The 22,564-nt window shown below is 48.2% G+C and overlaps 1 long non-coding RNA gene across 1 annotated transcript in view; it reads left to right on the plus strand.

Moving 5' to 3' along the window:
• The first annotated feature begins 1,920 nt into the window (after nt 1-1,920).
• LOC141112054 (uncharacterized) overlaps nt 1,921-22,564 on the plus strand; it is a 41,783-nt gene continuing 21,139 nt past the window's right edge. The window contains exons 1-2 of the long non-coding RNA XR_012236518.1: nt 1,921-2,265; nt 11,768-11,933. This is a non-coding gene — a long non-coding RNA (uncharacterized lncRNA). The remainder of the gene's footprint in view (nt 2,266-11,767; nt 11,934-22,564) is intronic.

The following is a 22,564-nucleotide window of genomic DNA, read 5'->3' on the forward strand; positions in this document are numbered from 1 at the left end:
GAGGGGGGATTTCACACACAGCAGACAGTGAGACTTGTCAGATCCGCTCTGTGTGTGAAACTGTCTGCAGATCATGGAACTACTTGCAGGAGAGATCACAACTCAGCCGGGATGCCGGTGTTCTGCCGAGAAAGTTCCGCTCGGCTGATAAGTTCCCCCGCCTGCGCAGTAGGATCCGAAGCGGAATAGCTGAAAATCAGCTGTACACGGCGCTTGTAAGAGGGCCCCTTGCCACGCTCCGGGCACGGCCTCGCTGCGCTCGGCACTTTTAGATTCCCCCTCTAGGTCCACTTGGATGGTAGGGAAGGAACCTGGACCCAGATCGCAGGCGCCATGTACAGCTGATTGTCGATCTTGAGCTTCGGGCTATCTCCGGCGGCTGTCAGGAGTTCGTACTGCGCAGGCGCTGCGCCTGCGCAGTACAGGGGGGAACTTATCCGCCGAAGGAACTTATTTGGCAAGACACCGGGGATGGGCGGGACTAAGCAGCTATCAACACCAGCCAATGATTGGGCTGCTTAAGAAAGGGGGCGGAGCCACATAAATAGAGCGGCCCGCCCACACTCCATCCCATTGGCTGATGTGTGATAACTGTTCGGTCCCGCCCACCCCCGACATCCCCTCTGAATAGTGACAGCTGATCTTTGTCTCTACAAGCCGTGACATTATCTGACAGATCTCACACTCAGCGGCTCTGACAACACTCACTATCTGCTGCCTGTCAGACTGTTCCATAGACCAGTGTGTCTCAACTCCAGTCCTCAAGGCGCCCCAACAGGTCATGTTTTCAGGCTTCCCATTATTTTTCACAGATGATTTGATCAGTGTCACTGCCTTAGTAATTACCACAGCTGTTTCATCTGAGGGAAATCCTGAAAACATGACCTGTTGGGGCGCCTTGAGGACTGGAGTTGAGAAACACTGCCATAGACAGCAGTGGCGTCACTAGGGTTGGTGTCACCTGGTGCGGTAAAACATGGTGTCACCCCCCCCCCCCCCCCCCCCTAGGCTGCCCAGCAACCTGCAGGCAGCGCACGGTCACGGGGCGCACCCAAAACCAGCCCCTGTAAATGATAGTATAGGGTGGTATAGTGACAGGTTAGGGTAGTATAGAATGGTATAGTGGCAGGTTGGGGTGGCACAGGGCAGGTTGGGGGTGGTCCAGGGCAGGTTTGGGGTGTGTGACAGTGTGCTGTGCAGTAACTCATACCATACCTCATACCTCATACTTTCAGATGAAGACCCGGGCGGGTGGGCGGGGCTGTGTCCTCGCCTCGGCTCTATCTCCTTCAGCTGTGGGATCAGCGTGAAGGGGTCTGTGGGAGGAGTGGAGGAGGCGGCCACACCCCCAGCTCCGCCCACCTAATCCGGCTGCCACGGGAGATATTGGAGATCCCCGAGTGACAGGTGGGGAATGTTGTAGGCAGCCTCCCCTGCACGGCTGAATGCCCGGCCCGCACCGCTCCACTAGAAGCTATAGTGTTTAGCGGCGGCCTCGGTGATGGTGTCATCCCTCTGGCGGGTGTCACCCGGTGGGGGCCGCACCCACCGCACCCCCATAGCAACGCCCCTGATAGACAGCCAGCGGGGGTCACACACAACATTTCGGGGCAGATCTCCGGGAGACAACACGGGTGATTAGGGTGTGCTCAGACACTACCGGCACACCCCCTGTGCACTCCTATGGAGTCTTCCCTCAGACCAGAAAGGAGGAGAGAAAACACTGAGAGATCATTACACAAGCCGGGTCCAGCTCTCTATTGTCCCCCCCCCCCCCCACATCCCCCCACTGGACCCCCCTCACTGATAAGGTGACATCACTGATAATGACACTTACTATGTTCTCCGATAGATGGAGATGAAAAGCCGGGGATGTAGTTTCCGATTAGTCCACTATTGGGCGCTGTGCCGGTTCTGTCAAAAAAGCTGTCGGAAGACACGCCCTCTCAGTGACGCAGCGACAATAGAAATGGCGCCGCTAAGCTGTCCCGTGCTCGCTATGAGTCATCCACCCGCCGCCTCCGCCAATCAGAGGAAGCGCGTGGATGACCCCCCCTTCCCGCCTGCTCAACGGTAGCCACGAGCTCGCGCTCAGGCCCGATCTACAGAGACAGGAGAGGAGTACAGAAAGCTGGAGAGAGGATTCAGGTTACTCCTCCCTCCAGCCTGCAGGTGGCAATAGAGAGCTGTACAGTGAGAGAAGGCTGCCGTTCTACCTCCGTCTCTATCCCCTTGTCACATGACTGGAGGAGGAAAGATGTGTCTGTAAGTACGAGGGGGGAGGGGAGACAACTTACCCCACACCTTCCATCTCTACTCCTCCTACAACCCCCCTCTATTCCTTATACCCCCCCAGACACCCCCTCTCTTATCTCCCCCCCAGACACCCCTTCTCTTCCTCATCTCCCTCCCCCCCCCACTCTCTTCCTCATCTCCCTCCCCCCCCCCCTCTCTTCCTCCCCCCCCCCTCTCTTCCTCCCCCCCCTCTTCCTCCCCCCCCCCCCTCCCCCTCCTCCTCATCTCCTCCCCCCCCCCTCCTCCTCATCTCCTCCCCCTCACAGCTAAGGAGCTGCTCGATTGTTATCACAAGCAGCGGGAGCGGACGTCCCCTCCAAGTTAAGTACTAAGTACCGTAGTTTGTCGTCATTCCACAAGTGTGCACAATTTTAAAGCATGACATGTTAGGATTATATTTACTTGGTGTAACATCTTTCATATTATCCAAAAAAGTTGAGCTAACACTACTGTTTCGTTTTTTTTTAATTCATTGAAACATATTTGTTCCCCAAATATTGCATTTGAAAGACCGCTGAGCAAATATAGTGTGACATAAAATATTGCAACAACCACCATTTTTTTTTCTCCAGGATCTCTGCTAAAATTATATATATATTTGGGGGTTCCAAGTAATTTTCTAGTATGGTTGTACCGATACTGGTATCAGTGCCGATACTGAGCATTTGCACAAGTATTGGTACTCATCCAAATGCCCCGAAACTGATACCTTCGGGCTCGGTACTTTCAGTTGTTAGCTGAAATTCTCCACTAACAGTTGAAATGTACAGAAAAAAAATGCTGGCAATTATTGGTTGTTAAAGAACGGGGCCACCGCATCCTTAACAACCAATCACATGTCCTCACGATTTCCCTCCCTGCCTCCTCCTCCCCTCTCACCAGCTGTCATCAGGTTCGGGGCCGCATGTCCGCATTAGAGGTGAGCAAGCCCAGCCCCCCCATCCCACTGTCCTCCCCCTCCTGCCGGGTGCAGCTCTCACATTTATCTCTGCTCATCCATCCCCGCTCCACTATTTCTGTCAGTCTGGCCGGGAGCAGGAGTGAGTCCCGTGTGGTACCGGCACAGATCTGTCCTTTCCTTGGCAGCTGCACTGCTCTGCACATAGCGAGGCTTCTCCCAGTGCCCTGTGTGTCCGTCCTCAGCCTGGTGGACCCCTATCCCCCTTCTTCCCCTTCCTCCCCCTCTCTCCCCCCCCCCCTCCCTCTTTTTTTTTCATGCATTGACACTATGGGGGTTATTTACGAAAGGCAAATCAACTTTGCACTGCAAGTACACTTGGAAGTGCAGTCGATCTAAATCGAAGGGGTAGATCTGAAATGAGGGGAAGCTCTGCTGATTTTATTATCCAATCATGTGCAAGCTAAAATGCTGTTTTTTATTTTCCTTGCATGTCCTCCTCGGATCTACAGCGACTTTACTTCCAAGTGCACTTGCAGTTGCAAAGTGGATTTTCCTTTAGTAAATAACCCCCTATATATATATGCTAATTTTCAGATTATTAACATGCCAAGATATATTTAGGCATCGATATTGGAGTTCACTTTTCTTTGCCAGTAATTTTTGTTTTATGTTATTAACACTATATAGATCATTAGAATTTGAGACAGCAGCACAGCACATATATTTATACTTCTTTTTGGTGGGAACATTGGGTGTTTGCACCAGCTGAATGTATTCAATCACGTTTATTTAAGTGGCAGCGCATACGTTTCTTTTTTTGGTTTTATTTGAATAGACAGCAGTAGCCAGGATTGTGACTCCCCTCCCCGCTTTATCTGCCCTCCTTCCTTTTTTTTTTCTCATTTAGCACATCTTCACCCCAACCTCACCCAACTCCCCCTACATCCCAAACCACCCCTTTACCTACTCTTCTATAGGTATCGGTATCGGCAAGTACTTAAAAAAAAGTATCGGTACTTGTACTCGGTGTAAAAAAAAAATGGTATCGGTGCAACCCTATTTTCTAGCAAAAAATACAGATTTTAACTTGTAAGCACCAAGTGTCAGAAAAAGGCCTGGTCTTGAAGTGGTTAAATCTGTGTACTGTTTTTTGAATACATAAGTCCTTTTGCAGCCTGGGCAGTGGTGCTGCTTTGTCCCTCTTCATGATGGGTCATCACACAGCTTACCCTGCAGACTCTCTACTTCTCCCTGCCAGAGCTGCTGGGCTGGAGAAGAGGAGAAAGAGGACTCTGCAGGTGCTGGACAGCGGTCCCACCTACCACTCAGACAGCAGGAGGGCAAGGATTGGCTGCAGAATATCCTGGGAAGGGAAAGCCCACCCAGGGAGCTGCGTAGGGCTGCTGGGAACTGCAGGGATTTGTGGGGGATGTAGTCCCCATCTGGAGACTTTAAACTGGGAGATTTGGTGGTACTACAGGTCCCAGGAGGAAGTTGTGCCAGATGGACGAAAAAGAAGCCTGGGATTGGGGGGGGGGGCACACGATGCAACCCCAATCTCTGTAAAGAGCCAATGATGTGGTTCTTTAAACATGATCGGCTGATCATATGTAAATACAGAAGTGTTGTTGTTTATCGGCTCTCATCGCCCCAAACTGTCAGAGTGTGAAGAGAGCCGATCAGCAGCGTCTCCCTGCAGGGGAGACCTGTACAGATCATCAGGGTATGCGTTTACAGGGTATGCGTAGACTACACTAAGCATGAGTATTAGAGGGGTGTTTTTATCTAGAAGGTTACATTTCTGCCGGAACACCGCTTTAACGGGGAGACAAACGGCAATAAAAACTGACAGGGGTTCTAATCCACCTCCACTCTATCCAAAACTATCCTTTAGGCCTGGTTCACATCTATGCAGTTTGCTTTTGATCTGGTTCTGAAGCACGCTTTGTGTTTTTTGTAAACGTGCTTTTGATGCATTTTTTTTGTGTCTTTTGATGCATTTTGCATCTTCATAAATACATTTTTTGAGGAAAAATGTACAGGCATACACAGCTTTATGGACACTCGCGAGTACGGACATACCTGCGAGTGTACGTAAAGTGCCTCACAAGTACAAACATTCCCGCGCCATGCAGCCGCAGTAGAAGGAACTGAAGCTCTGAGCACATAGCCTGCCCTGTTCCAGTGTGCTCTTCCTGTATCCTGGCCGCCTCCCCACCTCCGGTGACATCACATCTGCTCCGTGGGTCTTCTGGCTTCCCTGTCAGCCACAGAATGCCATCCAGCCTCTCCACAGCACTGTCCTCTGTGCACAGCGTGATGTCCGGGGGATGGATTGGAGCGGCTCCCCCTTGCATCAGATGAGCCTATTTACATGTGAGAGTTCCCCTGACACGCCCCCTCCACTGCTGACCCTGACACGCCCCCTCCACTGCTGACCCTGACACGCCCCCCCACTACAGCCTAGAAGTGAAAAAGGTATTGCTTCACTTTAAGCACATTTTCGTTTTCCATATGTGCTCTGGTCTCATTGTGTACTTTAAGGGGTTGTAAAGCATCCTATGCATTCAGGTGAAAAAATACCTTGCTGTGCCTGGCTCCCCGAGCCCCTGTTTTACTTACTTAATCCCCGAATTTCCGCGGGCGCGATCCCACGTCGCTTTCCCCGCGTCTTTTCGGCTCTTCATTAGATAGATTGATAGCAGCCCAGCCATTGGCTCCCACTGCTGTCAAAAAAATCCAATGACACAGCCGCCGGGGGGGCGGGGCCGAGTCATACACTAGGCGGCTATGTACGCAGAGTGTATTACACAGGAGCGCGCCCACAAGGTTAAACGGTTTGTAGAGCATTTCTGAAAAATGCACATGAACCGGGTCCAAGTTTTTACCACAAAAAAAGAGCACGACACACACAGGGCTTATATATACAGTATATATCCACCTATACAGTCTCAGATACACGACTGTTCCATGACCATCTATAAAAAAAAAAAGTCCAGCCATACAGGGTGCTTTCACCATAGTCCTCCTAGAGATAAGAAACATTTCTTCTACAGGAGACCCCCATACTGTATAAGTGGGTGCAGTATTAAAGTGATATTAACTCCCCCTCCCCCCCCCCTGTGGTATAGCCGAATGATGGCTACAGCGCGGGCTTTCTTTGCAGGGAGGGCGTCTATTGATGTTCTCCTGTGGCTGCGCTTCCTTCATACTCAGCTGATCACAGATCGAGGTAAAGGGCCAATCGCAGTGTCTCTTTACCACGTGATCAGCTGTGTCCAATGACAGCCAATCATGGATGCCAACACAAGCCGGTTATCAGCTTTTCTTTCCTCACGCTGAGAAGGAGAGAGAAGATAACCGGCTTTTGTTAAAGGGACATCGACATTGAGAATTAGAGCTTTGATTATTAGTGTCCTGATTATCAGTGCTGCCTATCAGTGCCCACCACTGTTTGATTTAGCATTAAATAATTTGTTTAGCAAGACAGCCAGGCATCTAGCATTTTCACAAAAAAGTTTGCGATGGCAGTATGTATAAATTTGTAGAGGATCATCACCTAGAATGGTGGGAAGTTGTGTGACACTGGGAATAGTTCTGCAGTTTCCTGGAACATGTGATGTAACATGCGGGAGGGGAGGGAGCCGGACAAGCGATGCCATCTTGGCATCGGCAAGAATTGTGGAAGTAGGGAAAAAAAAAAATCAGTATCATTCCCCCCCCCCCCCCAAAAAAAAGCCTGCAACTGGAGGAATGAGCGAACTGTGGGACTTTTGAGTGAAGTTCAGCTTTAACCACTTGCCGTCCGCCGTATATACGTTGACACAATGGCACGGACAGGGAAATGGGCGTACAGGTACGTCCCTTTTAAATTTGCTGCCGTGTCGTCCCCACTCACCCTCCCTTTTTGCCTTGGCGTTGGAGCCGCTGGCCATATTGCTCCGGGCATCCCAACAGGTGGTGGGGATGAGGGTTGGTCCCTTGGAGGAAAAAGTGTCACTCTACGCAGATGGCACTCTGCAGGATGCGGACTCCTCCTTGAGATCTGCCCTGGTCCTCTTTGACGTGTTTGGGCGCTTTTCAGGGGTCCGAATTAATTGGTTCCAAGTCAGTACTTTTTCCTTTTGGATAGCATGTCGAGAGCCACGGCGGCCCACACCCCCTTGAAATGGGTTGATACCTTTAAATATCTGGGTGTACATATTCATCATGACCTGCACAAATTCTATGACCTTATTATAAGACCAGTGCTGGAGTAGTTGAGAGCTAGATGTGTCTCTTGGGGAAATCTTCAGTTGAACCTGTTGGGACGCATTAACCTTATCATGCTGGTTTTTCTCCCTAAGTTTAATTATCTTCAGGAATTCTCCGGTTTGGCTATGGAGTTCCTTCCGAGACCTGGACAAATGTATTGGGACTTTTATCTGGGGGGGGGGCTCCATGCCATGTTTGGCTAGGTCCACCTTGTGTCTCCCTGTGAGGTGTGGGGGGCTGGCGTTGCCTAATTTTCAGGTATATTATTGGGCTGCCATTTTGGTTTCGGTCCGCTGGTGGTTTGTCCGCTCAAGGGCCAATGCAGCTGTGTGCCTGGAGGCGACCCTTCTGGGTTCTCTGTGAATTGGGGAACCTGGTGTACCGGGGTCCTGGGGCCTATGCCAGTATGGGTGGTAGCTGGAAAACGATTTCACAAGCAGAACTCCTGGTCACCCTTTCAACCACTCTGGGGGAACCCTAATCTCCCACACTTTCGGACCATTCCGGACCCGCGGGTGTGGGCGAAACATGGCATCAGGATTCTTAGGGACGTCAGGGACATTACTTGATTATAAAGACCTTTCGGACAGGTTCCAGTTGCCTAGATGGATGCATTTCCAATGCTGGCAACTACGCCATGCCGCTAGGGCCCAATTTGTTGGACAGATAGCTGTGACCATGGATCCCATAGAGGAACTCTTGGCCCAGGAGTCCCTGTCCAAGCCTCTCTCTTCCCTCTATTTTTCACTACTCAGCTTGGAGTCTCCCAAATTGGAGCGGCTCTGGGAGGCATGGAACAATGACATTCCCACCTTGGAGAGAGAGGATTGGAACAAATGTTTTGAGGATAGCTTGGGGCTGGTTATCTCCTCCAGAGATAAATTCATACAAACCAAATTCTTGCATAGGGTAAATTATACTCCACAGAGATTGCACAGACTGTTCCCCCAGAGGGATCCCTTCTGTAGTAGATGGCGGATGCAGACTGGCACATACTTCCACATATTTTGGAGCTGCCCCAAGGTGGCACGTTTTTGGGCGGCATTTTTTGAAGTTATTAATGAGTGCCTTCAACTGTCCTTGGTGATGTCCCCTGAGTTGGATTTACTTGGGATTCAGGAGGATGACCAGAGGCCCCGTTATATTAAGCTTCTACTTTCTTATTTACTATACTATGCAAAAAGGGTCATACTACTCAAATGGAACTCCCCCTTCCCTCCATCGATGACACTCTGGGAAACATCCATCAATAAAGCCCTGCCACGTTATAAAATGACCTATCTTAATAGGAAATGTCCCATAAAGTTTGATGGCATATGGTTGCCCTGGACGGCGTGAGGATACTAAGAGCCTTAATGTGTGCGAAGTGGCTGTCCCGCCCCCCCCCTTTCTTTCCCTTCTACCTTCCCTTTCCCTGGTCCCTATACCCTTCCTCTCCCTTGCTGCGCTGACTTTAAATTTGAGTGACCGCTTGCGGCTGAAGCTGAGAACTAAAATGTCAATTTCATAGTTACATTTAACTGTAAGTGGTATGGATTGTACACTGTTTCTATATTCATTAATGCTTAACTGTAACTGAATGCATGTACTTCTCTGCAGATTTGTTCCAGCCTCCAATGTCTTGACTGTTGTATCATACTTGACTTTTCTATAATAAACTGTAATTTTTAACCATGAAAAAATTTGCTGCCATGTCATCGCGTGCCCGCTGCGAGCTCCGTGAGTGTGATCGCGGACTCAATGTCCGCGGGGATACCCACGATCGTCTCGCGGAGAGGAAGAACGGGGAAATGCTAATGTAAACAAGCATTTCCCCGTTCTGCCTAGTGACAGGACACTGATCACCGCTCCCTGTAATCGGGGGCGGTGATCAGTGTTGTGTCACACATAGCCCATCCCCCCCACAGTTAGAACACCTCCCTAGGACACACTTAACCCATGCAGTGCCCCCTCACTGCCAGTCACATTTACACAGTAATCAATGCATTTTTAATTGCACTGATCGCTGTATAAATGTGAATGGTCCCAAAATAGCGCCATAATGTCGCAGTCATGATAGAAATCGCTGATCGCCGCCATTACTAGTAAAAAAAAAAAAAAAAAAAAATTAATAAAAATGCCATAAAACTATCCCCTATTTTGTAGACACTATAACTTTTGCGCAAACTTATCAAACGCTTATTGCGATTTTACCAAAAATATGTAGAAGAATACGTATCGCCTAAACTGAGGATAAAAAAAAAATGTTATATATTTTTTGGGGATCTTTATTATAGCAAAAAGTAAAAAATATTGCTTTTTTTTCAAAATTGGCGCTCTTTTTATAGCGCAAAAAATAAAAAATGCAGAGGTGATCAATTACCACCAAAAGAAAGCTCTATTTGTTGGGGAAAAAAAGGACGTCAATTTTGTTTGGGTACAACGTTGCATGGCCGCGCAATTGTCAGTTAAAGCGACGCAGTGCCGAATCGCAAAAAGTGGTCTGGTCTTTGGCCAGCCAAATGGTCCGGGGCTTAAGTGGTTAAAGTGATTGTAAAGTCCTAGTTTTTTTTCTTTTTTTTTTTTTTTCTTTTTTTTTTTCCCTGTAAAAATAATAAACATGTTATACTTGCCTGCTCTATTGTCGTGCATTTGCACAGAGCAGCCAAGATCCTCCTTTTCTTGGGTCCCTCTTCTCTGATCCTGGCCCCTCCCCCCTGTTCAGTGCCCCCACAGCAAGCAGCTTGCTATAGGGGCACCTGAGCTGTCACATCTCGCTGTGTCGATTCGGAGCCCTGGCCCCGCCCCCCTCTCTCCCCTGAATGGCTAGCTGACTTTAACAGCAGCAGGAGCCAATGTCGCTGCTGCTGTGTCTCAGCCAATCGGGAAGGAGAATCTCGGACAGCTGAAACACTAGTGGACATCGCTGGACAGAGGGACCTCAGATGAGTGTTATGACCCGTACACACGATCCGAAAATCACATGAAAAATACAGCTTTCAAATCAATTGTACAATAATCAGATCGTTGGTACAGAGCTTTCGAGAGCCGATCATGACCGTTCATCCATTGTTATCCGATCAGACAAATAAAAATGTTCTCGTATGATGCCAGATCGTACTATTTTAGTTTAATCAGGACAGTTGTCGTTCAAAAATACAATACAAATACATTACAACACGTGACATCACCTCTGATATATATATATTTTTTTATTCTGTCATACGAGAATTTTCGTAACTTTAGTTACCTCTCCATTTTCGATATTAAAACTAACGTGCAAAAAAAAAAGGATCTGTCGTCCAATTTTCTGATCGTGTGTATGGGCCATTAGGGGGTCAGCAGCTACAAAAAGTGTACCTGCTGACTTTTAATAAACATCACTTACCAGTCCCACGGTCCAGTGAGCGATGCGGGCACCCAAAGCTTCTCTCCTCCGCCTGTCCGCGGCACCGGCATTACTATTGTGGGCACTCGGCTCTGACAGCTTGCGGCTTCACAGCTGGGTGCGCACTGCACATCCTGAATGGCCGTGCAATCTTCTGGGACCTGTGACGTTTCCCAGAAGATTGCAGGGAGGGAGGAGTCGCCTGAGCGGAAGTGGGAGCTGGGTACATGCCAAAACTAGGTACCAACTACCCCCCCCCCCCCATACACACACACACACAAAAATGACATGCCAAATGTGGCATGTAAGTGGGTAAGAAGTGCTTAAAGCGGAGTTCCGCAGGTATTTGCTCCCACCTCCGGGCATAGATTGCCGCAGTATCCGCTGTGACCAACGGCACATCCGCCGCCCATTACCCCCCCCCCCCCCCTGTTTCGTGGGAGAGACGCAGGTCCCAGGAGAGAGCAGGGACCAGTGAGATCGCGCATGCGCAGTAGGGAACCAGGAAGTTAACCTGTGAGGCTTCACTTCCTGATTCCATTACCGAAGATGGTGGCACCTCCAACCAAGGGACAGATTGGCTTCGGGTGCCGACATCGCAGGCGTCCTGGACAGGTAATTGTCCATATATTGAAAGTCAGCAGCTGCAGTATTTGTAGCTGCTCACTTTTCATTTTTTTTTTTTTTTTTCTGGTGGAATTCTGCTTTTAAAGTGGAAGTTCCACTCTTGGGTGGAACTCTGCGTTAAGATAAAAAACCTTCTGCCTTTACACCCACTTTAAGTATTTTTTACTTAAGGTTCCTGTAAGCTTGCTATCTAGCTCTGCAATATCACATTATTTGCCACGAACGGTGTAGAAATCCTCTCTACTTTTGGAGATTTTCTATGTAATGCCCTCATGACATATTGAAATCGTATTACTTGTATTGAATTTGTTATTCAATTGCAGCAAACCCTGAAGAGTTCCAGGATGCAGACGTGTTCAGCTACAAGAGAATGCTGCCACGTGACGAGAGGAGGTTCAAAAAGGCGGAGACCTGATAGCTAATCGGGAAGAGATCACATCATTCCTCCACCCAGAAGAATTTGAGTGTATGAAGGATAATGTTATACTGGTAGGTATATGAACAGACCTGATCACATTTGGATTTCTTTGCCTGCTCTGTTTTAAAACAAAGTTCACCTTTTGCACCATGTTACATGTTAAACCCATATTTAGGGTGTTACATGGTCCAAATGTCACCTCTCCCCCGCAGCCGCTGTCACTTCTAAATTGTGTGAGGTTTTCCAGGGCCTCACACAATTTAGAAGTGACAGCGGCTGTCAGCGGCCATTTACCGCGATCCGTAATGCGTTGGACCTGGCGGTCACGGATACTCCCTGGGCGCGATTCTGGGAGGACGTCCTAGTACGCCCTCCCAGAATTATCGAGCCGCACTGTAGCCGTCATTCGGCTATAGTGCGGTCGGCAAGTGGTTAAATGTCTATTCAGGTTAAATATCTGGGGCAAGCACTACAATATTGAATGGACGTGGCTGTAAGAAATAGTCTCATGGTTACCTTTTTTAAAGTACTCTGTTCATTAATCAGCTATAAACCCATATTTTTTAGATTTTGTGTATTCTTTATTACATCAAGAGATTCATTTTTGATGGTTTTCAATGAAAACAAATAAACGTCCCAGACATATTTCTGCCCCCCCCCCTTTTTTTCCCCCTTTTGTAGCTTTTTTTAATTCGTTTTTTAAAGGACTAACGTTTATAGTGAAACTCTTGGTTCAACCCCCCCATTACCCCAGTAGTATTTTCAACTCTTATTAATCTTTATTTTCTTGCTCTCTTAATTTTTTATTTTTTTTCCACCACTGCTTCTGTGTAAAAAAAATTAATTTTTTTCCATTTATTTACAGTATATATCTCAATTTGCTGATATTGAATACATTATAATATGTTTGTTTAAAAAAAAATAAAACGTTTAAACACAATTATGGCTTTGTTAATGTGTCGTGTTTTTTTTTTTTTTGTTTTTTTTTTTTTTTTTTTTTTTTTTATTCATTCAGTCCAGTAGACATTGTGTGTGGTATTTGCAAGGCTGTTTCAATGGGCTTTTGCATGCATCCTCCGCAGCATTAAAAGGGTATACTGCAGGCCACATATTAATGAGGTGCATTGGCTCGATCAGATTCAGGGTGAAAGTGTGTTCTGCTAACTCCAAGCCAGGATGTGGTCTGAGCAGGCTAAGGTGTGTGCAAAGAGATCCTGGCCCAGTTATTTTTGTGGGGTCCAAAGCAGCTGCCCCTTGAGCCCAGGGGTTGCTCATAGCTACAGGGGCCCATGCTGCCTCCCTATCATATCATTGTAGCTGAGCGCTCTCCCCTCACACCGCTGCACAGGCCACTACAGGTCTCGGGTCTGCTGTGCTATCACAGGGAAAAGGTTGTCTGTGTGCTTGCAACCTGCTGCCCCCCCCCCCTCCTCCTGTCAGCAGCCAGCTCTGTCTAATCACTGCTCGCTCGCTCTTCCCCCTCCCTCCCTCCAGCTAAGCAGAACAAGCTGCCAATCAGAAGAGACTTGAGGGGCATGAATGGGACATGTAGTCTCAAGGAATGGAGTATTCACCGAAGTCCATGGGGCCTGAACTTGACCCTGCTTTTTGAAGAGGGAGCAAGATTTGCCCAGGAAAAAATTCACCAGGATGGCGCAGTGTTATGGGGAGAGTTGGTGAGTGGTACACTGTTACAGTTACAGTCGTCCCCCCGTGAGAGACTGAGCTGCTGAAAAACCACCAAGCGAGTACTATGTGGGGGAGACTGGAAGAGTGAGAGGACGTGTTGCTGAGCCACTGCCAGGATATAGACCTTGCTGCAGTGCCTACTGGAGATGTCACAGGCAACCAAGCAGTGAGCTTTAATGATGTGCTGTTATCTCTAGCAACCATTAAGTGGTAATGATGCACAGTAACCTATAGCAACCAATCAGTGAGCGGTAATGTGCAATAACTTTTAGCTGTTTCCTCTAGCAACCAGTTATTGAGTGATAATGATGTGCTGTATCCTCTGGCAACCAATTTCAATTGCTGCCTGATCTGCTGTAGTAAACTGATTTTGAGTCTAGCTGCTCTCCTAGCAGATGGAGAGTGAAATTGCATGGCGGCAGTGTGTCCATAAAGGGCGCAGGAGCGCCACCCCCCCCTCTCCTGGCACCGCTCTAATCCCCATAGATAGATTCATGCATTGCATGAATCTATCTATGGTCGCTGCTGACACCCCCTATTCAGGTGTCCGGCCCCTTTTCAGGCACCTGAATTACAGCAGTGGGGGTGTTTTTTGGAGCCGTCGGCTCTAGGTGCCCAAAAATGTGAGAAGCGGGCGCAGCGCTGTGCGTTCGCTTCTCACTCAGCTGTATGTTAGCAAAACGAAGGAATTCGCTTTGCTAACATTGAACCCCCTTTCAGCCAATCAGTTGAGCCGGGTCTGTGTTACGTGTCACCTGATTGGCTGAAACGACAGGCGCTGTGATTGGACACCTATCAGGCGTCCAATTATAGCAGAGGAGGAGCGGGCGGGAGAAGACATTGGGGAAGAAATGAAGGACACCGCTCACCGCCTGCAGCCGTCACCCACTGCTTACCTGAGACAAGGTAAGTGCCGGGCAGATGGGGGGCACAATGACTGCGTTTGATGGGTGCTTTTTTTCAGTTTGTTTGCGCCCCCCCCAAAAATTTTGAGCACCAGCCGCCACTGCATGGCACGTGGCCCAAGAAAATGTATGCCCAGGGTCCAATCAATATTAAAGACAGCCCTGGGTAAGGTGCAGGATAGTTGTGTGAATCAAGTGTTAGCTTTGCAGGAGGGACCACCATACCCAGGAACCCCTCTTGTGCTGCCACTGAATGACTGTGTCAGTGCTTGTACCCAGCTGCTGCATCACCAGGCTTCCCTGTATCCCTAACTTTGCAGCTCTGTAATCAATACATCATTACTGTGTATGTATAGCCAATAATTTATTAAAACCCCTTGTTCCGTTCCGAGATTTATTCTCCGTATTTGTCCTGTTGGCTAATGATACTGATGTGAAAAAGACAATCAAAAGTATTGGGACACCTGCCTTTACAGGCACATGAACTGCAATGGCATCCCAGTCTTAGTCTGTAGGGTTCAATATTGAGTTGGCCCACCCTTTGCAGCTATAACAGCTTCAACTCTTCTAGGAAGGCTGTCCACAAGGTTTAGGTTGCGTTTATGGGAATGTTTGACCATTCTTCAAGAAGCGCATTTGTGAGGTCAGGCACTGATGTTGGATGAGAAGGCCTGGCTCGCAGTCTCTGCTCTAATTCATCCCAAAGGTGGTCTATCGAGTTGAGTTCAGGACTCTGTGCAGGCCAGTCAATTTCTTCCACCCCAAACTCGCTTATCCATGTCTTTATGGACCTTGCTTTGTGCACTGGTCCAAATCATTTGTTGGAGGGGGTATTATGGTGTGGGGACCATTTTTCAGGGGTTGGGCTTGGCCCCTTAGTTCCAGTGAAGGGAACACTTAGGGCACTTTCACACTGCCAGCGCCCAGGTGTCGGCGGTAAAGCGCCGCTATTTTTAGCAGCACGATTCAGCCACTAGCGGGCCCCTTTTAAGCCCCGCTAGCGGCTGAAAAAGGGTTAAAACCGCCCGCAGCGGCGGTTTGCCCAATGGTACGGTGGCGCTGCCCATTGATTTAAATAGGCAGGGGCGCTTTAGGATTGATGTATTCACTGCTCCTACAGCGCTGCAGAGAAGCTGCTTGCAGGACTTTTTGTGACGCCCTGCCAGCGCACCGCCCCAGTGTGAAAGCACTCAGGCTTTCACACTGGCATTGCAGCTGATGCTTTTTTCAGGCGCTATGTTTAGCACTAAAGCGCCTGAAAAACGCCTCCAGTGTGAAAGGGGTCTTGAGGCGTCAGTATACCAAGACATTTTGGACAATTTCATGCTCCCAACTTTGTGGGAACAGTTTGGGGACGGCCCCTTCCTGTTCTAACATGACTGCAGACCAGAGCACAAAGCAAGGTCCATAAAGACATGGACTTAGCAGGGGTGGGGGAAATGAACTTCATGTACAATAATTCACATTATAATAGTAACTAAAACATAGAAAATTAAGTGTAACAATCTAAAAAATGTAAATTACAAAGTGCTATAATGAAGGAAACCTCCCAACTAAAAAGTTGCCATTAGATAGTTTGTATTGCAATTATCTGTAGAGGGGTTTCCACCATCCCTGCTAAGTTTAATTTGTTATGTCTTGTTTTCAGTGTGATGTGTATTATATGTGAAGTTACAATAAATATCACAGAGATCGGTATTGTGGTAATATTGAAGTTTATTGAGATTTCCATACATTGGAGGTTCCACCATTATTGTTTAGTAAGTTAGTGCTGCACTTTTTTTTTTTTCTGATGTGGGAACACATAACAGTGCTTAGCAGCAAACCTTTTACTGACACTTTTTTATTTTACCTCCAGTAGTTTATTGTAAATAGTAGTGTGGTGATTACCTATTATACTAAAGATCGTCGTGTGGCATTAATAAACATCAACGGATTTCAGTTGTGCCCCCCCCCCAATGGATAATGTGCCTGGCTGCTGAGTTAATCTCCCCATCCCTGCACTCAGTGTACTGATAGGCACTGATTGATAGCACTGATGAGCACTGATAGGTGGCACTCATTGGCAGCACTAATGGGCACTGATAGGCTGCAATGATTGGCAGAGTTAATGGGCACTAATCGGTAGCACTGATAGGCAGCACTAATGGGCACTGATTGGCAGCGTTAATGGGCACTAATTGGTGGCACTTATGGGCACTGATAGGCAGCTCTGAGGGGCTCTTTTTGGCAGCATTGATTGGCACTTATTGGCAGAGATATGTAGCATTGATTGGTACTGATTAGCAGCATTGGTTGTCACAGGTTGTCACTGATAGGCAGAATTGATTGGCACTGGCAGAGCAGAGGGGGGATTTCACACACAGCAGACAGTGAGACTTGTCAGATCCGCTCTGTGTGTGAAACTGTCTGCAGATCATGGAACTACTTGCAGGAGAGATCACAACTCAGCCGGGATGGGCGGGACTAAGTAGCTATCAACACCAGCCAATGATTGGGCTGCTTAAGAAAGGGGGCGGAGCCACATAAATAGAGCGGCCCGCCCACACTCCATCCCATTGGCTGATGTGTGATAACTGTTCGGTCCCGCCCACCCCCGACATATCCTCTGAATAGTGACAGCTGATCTTTGTCTCTACAAGCCGTGACATTATCTGACAGATCTCACACTCAGCGGCTCTGACAACACTCACCATCTGCTGCCTGTCAGACTGTTCCATAGACAGCCAGCGGGGGTCACACACAACATTTCGGGGCAGATCTCCGGGAGACAACACGGGTGATTAGGGTGTGCTCAGACACTACCGGCACCCCCCCTGTGTACTCCTATGGAGTCTTCCCTCAGACCAGAAAGGAGGAGAGAAAACACTGAGAGATCATTACACAAGCCGGGTCCAGCTCTCTATTGTCCCCCCCCCCCACATCCCCCCACTGGACCCCCCTCACTGATAAGGTGACATCACTGATAATGACACTTACTATGTTCTCCGATAGATGGAGATGAAAAGCCGGGGATGTAGTTTCCGATTAGTCCACTATTGGGCGCTGTGCCGGTTCTGTCAAAAAAGCTGTCGGAAGACACGCCCTCTCAGTGACGCAGCGACAATAGAAATGGCGCCGCTAAGCTGTCCCGTGCTTACTATGAGTCATCCACCCGCCGCCTCCGCCAATCAGAGGAAGCAGGAGAGCCGCCACGAGCCCCCACAACACCACAACCCCCCCCTCCCCGCCCAACGGCTGCCACGGCCTCGCGCTCAGCTCCGATCTACAGAGACAGGAGTACAGAAAGCTGGAGAGAGGATTCGGGTTACTCCTCCCTCCAGCCTGCAGGTGGCAATAGAGAGCTGTACAGTGAGGGAAGGCTGCCGTTCTACCTCCGTCTCTATCCCCTTGTCACATGACTGGAGGAGGAAAGATGTGTCTGTAAGTACGAGGGGGGAGGGGAGACAACTTACCCCACACCTTCCATCTCTACTCCTCCTACAACCCCCCTCTATTCCTTATACCCCCCCAGACACCCCCTCTCTTACCTCCCCCCCCAGACACCCCTTCTCTTCCTCACCCCCCAGCAGGGCTGCCACTAGTAATCATGGGCCCTGTACAATGTGAATCAGTGTTTTGTTTATGTGTCTGGAGCTGTGTGCAGGTGCCTATGTTACGGATACAACAGTTGTAAGAACACTGCCAGGGGTCCTAATGACCGATGTGTGGCTGCACCCCCTGAACACAGATGGTGTGCATTTGGGGCTGCCCACCCGCCCCTGCACTCCTGTTAAGTTAGGACCTGTGGTTGTGTTTGTACAGCCACTGCATCCCCCCCTAGAGTACAAGCATCCCCCACCTAGAGTACAGGCGTCCCCCCCCCTAGAGTACAAGCGTCCCCCCCCCCTAGAGTACAGGCGTCCCCCCTCCCCATAGAGGAGGCGGGTCTTCAGAATGCCCAGCCCCCTAGTCCAGTGCCCACACATTACCTGAATGGCTGCTTGGGAGGAGTGCCTTGTGCAGAATTTCACACATCTTTGTTGGATGAATATTGGACAAATTCCTTGTATATTATCAATATGGCCGGTTTCTTTCTTTCATGTCCCTTTTTGCAGTTCTCCAGTCTTTACATGGGGAAGGCTGTATATAAGGATACACCAGACTTCTACCCCGGCTCTGCTTTGGGACATGACGCTGTGGTTTCAGTTTTTGGCGCCCTCTGTTTTGTGCAACAGAAAGCTGCACTAAGTAGATCTGCCGGCTGCCATTGCTGACTGTCATGGAGGTCCAGTGACTTCAGTGCTTTGAGTCACTAACTTGGGAAAGAGTATGCAGGTAAGGCTTTACTGCTTATATACGTGTTCTAGGTCAGTGACTTGGCATTGAAGAGGATCAGCATGGAAGCCGTGCAGCTAACATTTTTAAGAGGAGAGGTCTGAAATAGCAGCTGTAGTAATTCTCTCAGCACTTGTTTCTTTAGTGACATGGTCGCCTTTCCCACACAGAACAAAGTGACATGGTCTTTGCAAAGGCCAACCATTACCTCTCGACTGCTTTCTTCATTGCGATCCTCGACACCACCCTGTGCTTCTGGGTTAAAGGAAGCCCGTGACCTGTGATGTCACTTGGTTATAAGACACTACTCTGCCTGGTAGTCAGTTTTTTTTTATGCCCAAGCACTGTCGCATGACCAAGTGCTTTCATTGGTCCCGGTCTGACCGCAGCACTGATTTTAGTGCTGGCTGTAACAGACAAAGTAACGAGAGTGCAGGCAATGTGAGTAGGCATGGGGCGCTTTGCAGAGGCGCTGCATTGATGTACGCTGATGAGGCTGCATTGCTGGGTGCACGATAGGCTGCATTGATGGGCACTGAAGGGCATTGATAGGTGGCACTGGTGGGCACTGAGAAGTGGTACTAATAGGTGGCACTGATGGGTGGCAGTGAGGTTCACTGGTAGGTGACACTGATATTCAGCACTGCAAGGTGGTACTGATTGGCACCACTGGTGGGCATTGATAGGTGGCACTGATTGCTGGCACTTAATTGTTACACTGTTATGCACTGTGGGCACTGGCAGGCGGCACTGGTGGGCACAGATGAGATGGCTGTGCATCTTCCTCTTTGGGACTGATGTAACTTGCACAGAAGCCGGTGATTGGCTTTTTTTTTCTCCTCGCGCTCCTCTCATTGACTTGGTGATCACAGTGCGGGGAGTGTGCAAAGGGGAGGACGTCTATTGATGGCCTCCCAGCAATGTAGGTCCACACTGTAGCCATCGTTTGGCTATAGAGCAGATCTGAAGGGGTTAATATTACAAAGCACTTTAACTCTGTATTTTGCTTAGGGATTATAAAGCTCATGGAACTTCCTGGCAGCTCATCTGTTACCAAGCTGCACCTGAACTTACACAGCCTTAAATGTCTATTCAGGTTAAATATCTGGGGCAGGCACTACAATATTGAATGGAGGTGGCTGCAATCTCATGGTTACCTTTTTTTAAAGTACGCTGGTCATTAATCAGCTATAAACCCATATTTTTTCTAGATTTCGTGTATTCTTTTACATCAGGAGATACATTTTTGATTGTTTTCAATGGACGTCCCAGACGTATCTCTTCCCCCCCTTTAGTAGCTTTTTTCTTATTTGTTTTTTAAAGGACTAACGTTTATAGTGCAACTCTTGGTTCAACAACCCCCCCCCCCCCCCCCCCCCCCCGTTACCCCAGTAGTAATTTCAACTCTTATTGATCGTTATTTTCTTGCTCTCTTAATTTTTTAAATTTTTTTCCCCCCACTGCTTGTTTGTAAAAAAAATATTTTTTCTCCATTTATTTACAGTATATATCTCAATTTGCTGATATTAAATACATTATAATATGTTTGTTTAAAAAAAAAAAATAAAACGTTTAAACACAATTATGGCTTTGTTAATGTGTCTCCTTTTTTTAATTTTTTTTATTCAGTCCAGTAGACATTGTGTGTGGTATTTGCAAGGCTGTTTAATTGGGCTTTTGCATGCATCCTCTGCAGCGTTAAAAGGTTATACTGCAGGCCACATATTAATGAGGTGCATTGGCTCGATGAGATTCAGGGTGAAAGTGTGTTCTGCTAACTCCAAGCCAGGATGTGGTCTGAGCAGGCTAAGGTGTGTGTGAAGAGATCCAGTAAGAGTATGGGGTAAGGTCAGGCTCGTCTTTAAGGCGGGGTAAAAAAAAAAAAAAGGGAAGCTGCCCTGGGCCCAGTTATGTTTGTGGGGACCAAAGCAGCTGCCCCTTGAGCCCAGGGGTTGCTCATAGCTACAGGGGTCCATGCTGCCTCCCTATCATATCAGTGTAGCTGATCGCTCTCCCCTCACACCGCTGCACAGGCCACTACAGGTCTCGGGTCTGCTGTGCTATCACAGGGAAAAGGCGCAGCTGCAGGTTGTCTGTGTGCTCGCAACCTGCTGCCCCCCCCCTCCTCCTGTCAGCAGCCAGCTCTAATCGCTGCTCGCTCACTCTTCCCCCCCCCCTCCCTCCAGCTAAGCAGAATGAGCTGCTAATCAGAAGAGACTTGAGGGGCATGAATGGGACATGTAGTCTCAAGGAATGGCCTATTAACAGAAGTCCATGGCCTGAACTTGACCCTGCTGTTTGAAGAGGAAGCACGATTTGCCGAGGCAAAAATTCACCAGGATGGCACAGTGTTATGGGGAGAGTTGATGAGCAGTACAGTTACCGTCCCCAGTCCCCCCCCCCTGAGAGACTGAGCTGCTGAAAAACCACCAAGCGAGTACTATGTGGGGGAGAGTGAGAGGACGTGTTGCTGAGCCACTGCCAGGATATAGACCTTGCTGCAGTGCCTACTGGAGAGGTCACAGGCAACCAAGCAGTGAGCTTTAATGATGTGCTGTTATCTCTAGCAACCATTAAGTTGTAATGAAGCACAGTAACCTATAGCAACCAATCGATGAGCAGTAATGTGCAGTAACTTTTAGCAACAAAGCAGCCGTAATGTGTGCTGTTTCCTCTAGTAACCAGTTATTGAGTGGTAATGATGTGCTGTATCCTCTGGCAACCAATCTCATTTGCTGCCTGATCTGCTGTAGTAAACTGATTTTGAGTCTAGCTGCTGTCAGCTGCATGGAGTATGGCCCAGGGTCCAATTAATATTGAAGACAGCCCTGATAGTGTACAGACATTTTATACAATTGTGTAATTCCAACCTTGTGGCAATAGTTTACGGAAGGCCCCCTTTTGGTTTCGGCATGTCTGTGATGTGCACAAAGACAGCTCGATTAAATATATAGTTTGAGGAGTTTGGAGTGGAGGAACTCCACTGGCCCGCGCAGAGCCTTGACCTCCGCCCTACTGAACCCCTTTGGGATGAACTTTCTTGTCCGACACAAATGGCTGACCTCACAAATACTCTTTTGGCTGAATGGGCACAAATTCTCATACACTCCAAAAAAACTTGTGGAAAGCCTTCCCGAATGAGTGGAGGAGGTTCTAAACTGTAAAGGTGGAAGGAGGTGTTTATTAATGTCCATGGTTTTATAATGGGATGTCCAAAAAGCTCACATGGGTTTGATGGTCAGGTGTCCACAAACTTTGGCCATATATTGTATTTTAGTATTTAGTTTAAAAGGTACCCATGAACCATTCTATTGATATCAATCAAGCTTTAAGAAGTTCCAGCTTCTCTACCTCCAAATCCCAGGCTGGTTTCCTTTTTTGTGAGAAAGGTATAGCTAAAAGCCTTTTTTAATTTTTTTTTAAGTTCTGCATTGGATTAACGGGGGGCACTCTGTCTGTGCCCCCCGTTAAGGAGATTCATCCTCTCTGTTTGTCTTGTTTACCATTATCAGTGAAAGTAAAATCCCACATTTTGGGTTGTCCCTAGAAAAGTAATTGAGGGGAACACTTCCACTGAGGCAACTAGTTCTGGTGACCTGGGGGTCCTCAAGGAATTGTCTTAATTTGCATGGATTTTCTCTAACTTCTTGTTTTGGCTATGGGACAGGAAGTGAAGAGAAATCTCCCCAGTGGGGCACAGATAATAGGAAGAAGAAAAAAAAAAAAAAACATCTGACAGGGGTTGCTCTTTTCAAAATTAAAAAAAATGTTTTGCCTATAGTTCTACTTTT

Source organism: Aquarana catesbeiana, linkage group LG11, assembly GCF_042186555.1.
Source record: "Aquarana catesbeiana isolate 2022-GZ linkage group LG11, ASM4218655v1, whole genome shotgun sequence".
Classification (NCBI taxonomy): domain Eukaryota; kingdom Metazoa; phylum Chordata; class Amphibia; order Anura; family Ranidae; genus Aquarana; species Aquarana catesbeiana.